A 7,266-nucleotide genomic window follows, 5' to 3' on the forward strand; every position below is an offset into this window, starting at 1 on the left:
CCTGCTTGCAGTTTCTGAGCTTAAATACTCACTGTAACAGTCACCCAGGGTTCCACTCCTTCACTAAGGCAGCGGAACCCCAATGCACCGGACAGAATAAATCCTCTTGCTGTTGCAACGAATTGTGGACTCTTGGTGATCTTTGGACGAGGGTCCCGAGAGAAAGACTCCCTGGGTCTTTCATTTGGGGGCTTGGTCCGGGATTTTCCTGTGACCTCAAACCTTCAAGACCCCAGAATTTGGAGGAAAACAGTGAGCGCTCGAAAACCGTCCCTGTCAGTCTCCGTGCACTTTCAGTTTGGTGAGTTTGTTGCGCTGTGCTACTTGCAGCTCCCTCCCCTTCTCCCTCAGAATTCAGCAACCCATTGGGAGTCTCAGTATTCAATCTCAGCCCTGAGGGATGCCTCAGTGGATTTTTCAGAGGGATCGGATCTGATCTTCCTCCATCTGGTCTTTGAACTCTTTGTTGCGACAGGGAACCTCTCTGATTCAGTTTCGTTTTTGCAACACTCCCGTGGCAGCTCCACTGTGTGCTTGTTTGTGTTGTTTTTCTGTGGATTTTGTTCCTTGGTTTGTGTCTCTCTTTCTTCTACCCGACTGACACGATGGGACAGACTCTAACGACCCCACTAACACTGACTCTAGGACACTGGTCAGAAGTAAAGGGTAGAGCTTGCAATTTGTCAGTAGATGTCAAGAAAGGAAAGTGGCAGACTCTGTGCAGCTCAGAATGGTTGATGTTCCAGACAGGGTGGCCACAGGAAGGGATTTTTGACTTAAGTCAGATTTAAAGGGTAAAGGACAAGACAGTAGCTCCAGGCCCTCAGGGGCACCCGGACCAGTTTCCATGCATACTGGTTTGGGAAAATTTGGTTTTCAACCTGTTCCTGTGGGTTTGTCCTTTTATTTCCTCCACAGGTCCTACTTCCTCCACCATCTTAGTCCTGAAGCTGGAACAACCAGAGACTGAAAAACCTCAGAAGAAAGTCTATCCAGATCTGACTTTGGACCTTCTTCTCCTCGACCCTCCCACTTCCACCCTCTTACCCTCCCTCCACAACCTGCACTTCCCACCACCCCTCCAGCTTCCCCGGAGGCAGTCAAAGAGCTTACTACAGAAGAACCCATGGCAGGTCCCACTGCTGGGACAAGGAGTTGCAGGGGAGTTTCCCCCAGTTGGTTGCCCTCTGTCTCCGAGAATTCAGGCCCCCTGATGAACAGGGAAATAGACCTTTACAATACTGGCCTTTCTCCCCCTCAGCCCTCTATAATTGGAAGACCCATAATCCTTCTTTCTCTGAGAACCCCCAGGCTTTAACCTCCCTCATTGAGTCTTTAGTTTTCCTCTCATCAGTCCGCCTGGGACAACTGTCAGCAACTCCTGCAGCCTCTCCTCACCACAGAGGAGAAACAGCAGGTACTCTTAGAGGCATGCAAAAATGTGCCAAACGCTGACGGGAGACCTACCCAGCTTCACAGGATTCCCTCTGACCCACCCGGACTGGGATTTCAACACCCCTGAAGGTAGGGAGCATCTGAGAGTGTACCGGCAGGTGACTGTGAAAGGAAAAATTAAAGCTTCGGACCTGTGCTGACTAAGAAGAAAAGTTATGGGCCTAAGAATCCATCACAAGCTGGCCCACATAGGCCTGGGAATGAGCAAGCAAGTTGTTAGATATAAGGTCAAGAAGACATAAAACTATAAACATAGAGGAAAACATGTCTAGGCAAACCAGGACATGTCCAAGGCCCAGGCCTGCAAAGACGTGCCTGGCAGACACTAAGTAATGGACCATCTGGTCCTCTCAGATATGGTTTAAGGTCAGATGCTTTGTTGACTCAGATTAACACCAACCTTAGGAATTTTCCACTCTGTTCTGCACGTAATAGTTAATATTTGAACTAGCCAATCATGTACAGCCACACTGATCCCTTTGTTCCCTCAGACCTTTTCCCTATATAAACCCCTAACTTTCAAGCCTCATAGTCGACTCCACTATCTCCTGTGTGAGATAGGTGTGGTGCCGAACCGGAGCGCCCCAAAATTAAAAACTAACTCTTGTAATTACATCAAGACGGTCTCTCGTGATTTCTTGGGTGCATATCCTCCCAAGATTTGAGTGGGGGTCTCCCCTCAGGGGTCTTTCAATTGTATCTGGACTTAGAGGGGCTTCCAGATGCCCTACCAATCTGGCCAAGGTAAGGGAAGTGTCTCAGGGACCTACTGAGCCACCAGCAGTGTTTTTAAAGAGACTTATGGAGGCCTTTCGCTGGTTTACTCCCTATGATCCTAATTCAGAAGAACATGAGGCCACAGTGGCAATAGTATTTATCAATCAGTCAGTCACAGATATCAGGAAGAAGCTCCAGAGACTGGAGGGCCTTCAAGGGTTTTCTCTATAAGATCTAGTAGAAGAGGCAGATAAAGCATACAATAAAAGAGAGCCAGAAGAGGAAAAGGAAGAAAGAAAGAAAAAAGAAGAAGAGAGAGGAGAAGCATAGGAAAGAGCGAGAGGAACATGAGTTACACAGACAAAGGAGACAAGAGAGAAATCTGAGTAGAATATTGGCCATAGTAGCTAGGGGACAAGAAGGGTCAGGATGGAAGGATAGACAAAAGGAGCCAGGGAAACTGGGTCACAGGCCACTGTTAGAGAAAGATCGATGTGCCTATTGTAAAGAAAGGAGCCACTGAATCAAGGACTGCCCCAAGAAGAAGAGGGGGGCTCCCTCTAGAGACAAGACCTTGGCCCTAGAAGAAGAAGATTAGGAGAGTCGGGGCTCGGCCCCCCCTTCCCTGAGCCTAGGGTAACCTTAAGAGTGGAGGGGTCCAATTCTTAGTTGACACCGGTGCCCAACATTCAGTCCTGCTAAAGACAGAGGAACTGTTATCAAACAAAAAGTTGTGGGTACAAGGGGCCACAGGAAACCAGCACTATTCATGGACTACCTGAAGAACAGTAGACTTTGGCATGGGCACGGTATCCCATTCATTCTTGGTTATCCCCAAGTGCCTGTACCCTCTGCTAGGCAGGGACATATTAACTAAAGTTGGTGTCCAAATTAATTTTGACTCTGATCACCCAACTGTGACTGATAAGCGGGGGAGACTGCTTCAAGTTCTAACAGTAAAATTAGAAGATGAATACAAGTTATTTGAACCACCCCCCCCCCAAGATACCCAAGATAAAAAGAGAGACATGCAGTGGTGGCTAACACAGACATCACTGGCCTGGGCCAAGATCTCGGGCATGGGCATGGCTCTACACCAGTCCCCAGTCATAGTGGAGGTAAAAGCCATGGCCACCCCCATCACAGTTCGACAGTACCCCATGAGTCAGGAGGCGTGTGAGGGCATCAGGCCACACATCAAAAGACTGCTTCAATGTGGCATACTGGTAAAGTGTCAGTCCCTTTGGAACACTCCCTTATTACCGGTCCAAAAGCCTGCTATGGGAGACTACCGTCCCATGCAAGATCTAAGAGAAGTCAAAAAATGGGTAATGGACTTATACCCCACAATGCCAAATCCCTACAGTCTCTTGAGCATGCTGCCCCTGCAGGGAAAATGGCATACTATGCTAGATTTGAAAGATGCCTTTTTCTGTCTAAGACTCAGTGCTTCCAGCTAGCCCCTGTTTGCCTTTAAGTGGAAAGACCCACAGCTGGGGATCTCCAGATAACTGACCTGGACCAGGCTGCCTCAGGGGTTCAAGAATTTGCCCACCATCTTTGATGAGGTCCTACACCGATACCTTGCACATTGTAAGGCCTCCAACCCCCAGGTAACTCTACTCCAATATGTAGATGATCTCTCACTGGCTGCGGACACAGAGCAAGAATGTCATCAAAAGACTTGGGACTTGCTATCTGAGCTTGGAGCTCTCAGATATCGGGCCTCTGCCAAGAAGGCTCAGATCTGCCAACAGCAGGTTAGTTACTTGGGCTACCTCCTTAAAGATGGACAGAGGTGGTTATCAGAAGCACAAAAGAAAGCAGTCTCACAGATCCCCCACCAAAAGACCCTCGCCAGGTATGTGAGTTCCTGGGGACTGCGGGGTTTTGTAGACTCTGGATACTGGGGTTTGATGAAATGGCAGCACCCCTCTACCCATTGACTAAGGCTGGGGCCCCCTTCACATGGGGCCCAAGGAACAACAGGCCTTTGATAAAATCAAAAGGGCCCTGTTATCGGCCCCAGTCTTGGGACTGCCTGATGTAACCAGACCATTTCACTTGTTCATAGTGGAGGCTAAGGGGATAGCTAAAGGGGTCCTCACCCAAAAACTAGGCCTCTGGGACCAACTGGTGGCTTACCTGTCAACGAAACTCGATCCCGTGGCAGCAGGATGGCCCAGTTGTTTAAGGGCCACGGCAGTAGTTGCCCTCCTGATCAAAGATGCAGATAAACTGACTCTGGGTCAGGACTTGGCCATTATGGCCCCTCATGCCTTAGAAAGCATGGTCCACCAACCTCCTGAGCACTGGCTGACCAACACACAGATGACTCACTACCAGACTCTGCTCCTCAATTTGGATGGGATAACATTCACCCCAGCAGCCCGCATCAGCCAGGCAACCCTGCTTCCCGAGGCAGATGAGACTGCATCTGTAGAACATGACTACCAACAGATCCTTGCCCACGCTCATGGAACTAGAGAAGATCTAACTGATCAGCCCCTTTCAGATGCTGATTTGACTTGGTTCACAGATGGAAGCAGCTTCATACAAAATGGTGAGAGGCAGACAGGGGTGGCAGTAGTAGATGAGACAAGAGTTATCTGGTCTCAGGCACTTCCACCAGGCACCTCAGTGCAGAAAGCTGAACTTATATCTTTGACTACGGCTCTTGAAATGGCAAAAAGACAAAAAGTAAATATCTATACTGACAGCTGGTATGCTTTTGCCACTGTGCATGTTCATGGGGCCATTTACCAGCAATGTGGACTTTTGACCTCAGTTGGAAAAGAAATTAAAAATAAACAAGAAATTCTAAACCTGCTTTCAGCCCTCATGCTACCATCAAAGGTCAGCATCATCCACTGCCCAGGTCATCAGAAAAATCGGACTAAGGTCACACAAGGGAACAACATGGCCGACCAGACAGCCAGAGAGGCAGCTCTAGGCCCAGCTGCTGAATCCTCTAACATAGCTGCTATTCTAACTCACTCTGCTTCACCTCCCAAACAAGCAAAGACCAGAAAATTAACCAATTCCTGAAACAGATGAATCAATGGACTCACATAGGGGACAAGAAACTGGTTGCTCTGCTTGACAAGAAAGATCAAGAATACCCTGGCGCCCAAAGAGCCACTGAAGAGATTGTAAAATCATGTGTACCTTGCCAAAAAGTTAATGCTGGACATCTGAAGGCCCAGGTTAGATACAGGCTAAGAGGAGACCGACCAGGACTCTACTGGGAAGTTGATTTCACAGAGGTAAAACCTGCTAAATATGGAAACAAATATCTGCTACATTTTATAGATATCTTTTCAGGATAGGTAGAAGCCTTCCCTACCAAAAATGAGACTGCAAAGACTGTGGCAAAGAAGATCCTTGAGGAAATAGTCCCACGGTTCGGAGCACCTAAGGTAATAGGGTCCAATAATGGTCTGGCATTTGTGGCACAGGTAAGTCACGATGTGGCCAAGTTTCTAGGGACCAATTGGCATTTACATTGTGCTTATAGATCCCAGAGCTCAGGTCAGGCAGAAAGAATGAACAGAACTCTGAAAGAGACCTTAACTAAATTGTCCTTAGAGACTGGCAGTACAGACTGGATGATGCTCCTTCCCTTATTCCTTTTCCATGTCAGAAACACTCCTACTTTTAACTTGACCCCCTTTGAGATAAGCTATGGATCCCTGCTTCCATCTTGTCCATGACAGATAGTTTTGATCCTAGCCAGGTTGGTAATTCTGATCTGTACACTAGGCTAAAAGGACTCCAACTGGTTCAGAGAGACGTGTGGGCTCGGCTAGCAGATCATTACCAGCCAGGACCAGATATCAAGATCCACCCCTTCAGTCTGGGAGACTCGGTCTATGTCCGAAGGCATCACTCCAACAGCCTTGATCTTAGGTGGAAGGGACCTTACACCATTCTCCTGACCATGCCCACTGCTCTCAAAATAGACGGCATCACTGCCTGGATCCACACCTCACACGTCAAGCCAGCCCTGAATCCAGGATCGGAATGGCTAGTAACAAGGACAGACAACCCTCTCAAGCTGAAGTTATAGCAGGATAGCGGCATATAGACTGACCCTACTCATACTGGTATTGTCTGCCCCCTTTTCCAAAAGCAACCCCCACAAACCCCAGCTCCTGACTTGGCAAGTACTGTCACAGATCGGAGTCATAATCTGGTCGACCACCTCACTCCAACCTCCAGGAACATGGTGGCCGACCCTAACTCCTGACTTGTGTCAGTTAGCTGCAGGACTAGACTCTTGGGACATACCCAACAGCCTCCTATCTGAGCTGATGGGACCCCTCGCCCAATCTGATTGGCAGAGTAAGGCCGGAGTAGCGAGTAAAGAATTTGGTTGTGGGAGACCTATGACCCAGTGTAAGACTTGAGAAAAACCTATTTATGCCTGCCCAAGAGAAAGACCGAATAGGCCAACTATGAAAAAGTGTGGAGGCATAGAACATTTCTATTGTAAACAGTGGGGTTGTGAGACCACTGGAGATACCTATTGGAAACCCTCTTCAAGTTGGGATCTAATTAAGATATCAAGAGGTAGACCCCCATGCTGCCTTTGGTAATATGTATGACCAACCTGGGTATTGGTCAGTACTCATGGACCTTGGGGTGGATGTACTGTTAGTGGGCTTTGTAACCCACTCAACATTACTTTCATGGACCAAGGTAAAACTTATAAAAGATGGGCTAAGGGGCGACAGTGGGGGCTCTGGCTATACATTGACAACTTTGATGATGGGCTCCTACTCACCATCAGACTAAAAAATGAGTCTCCACCTCCCATCCAGCTAGGACTTAACCCTGTTTTGAGGCCTAGAGTCCCCATGATCCCTAAGGCACTAACCCCCCTCCAAACAGCAAGTTTACCCCTGTAACAGGTTCTATAACAGGAGCCCCAGATCCATCCACTCCACTCTCACCCAGCCTGGGACTCTCCACTGCTGACACTGTGGTAACTTTAGTCCAACAAGCCTTCCAGGTTCTTAATGCCACCAACCCCAATCCCGCAGAGTCCTGTTGACTGTGCTATGCAGTACCCCCCACACACACACACACACT

The 7,266-nt window shown here is 48.4% G+C and overlaps 1 pseudogene; it reads left to right on the forward strand.

The window, feature by feature from the left end:
- The window catches only part of LOC116098502, a 7,066-nt pseudogene extending 825 nt beyond the window's left edge, over positions 1-6,241 (forward strand).
- The last annotated feature ends 1,025 nt before the right edge of the window (positions 6,242-7,266 follow it).

This window comes from Mastomys coucha, unplaced genomic scaffold (genome assembly GCF_008632895.1).
Source record: "Mastomys coucha isolate ucsf_1 unplaced genomic scaffold, UCSF_Mcou_1 pScaffold20, whole genome shotgun sequence".
Lineage (NCBI taxonomy): Eukaryota > Metazoa > Chordata > Mammalia > Rodentia > Muridae > Mastomys > Mastomys coucha.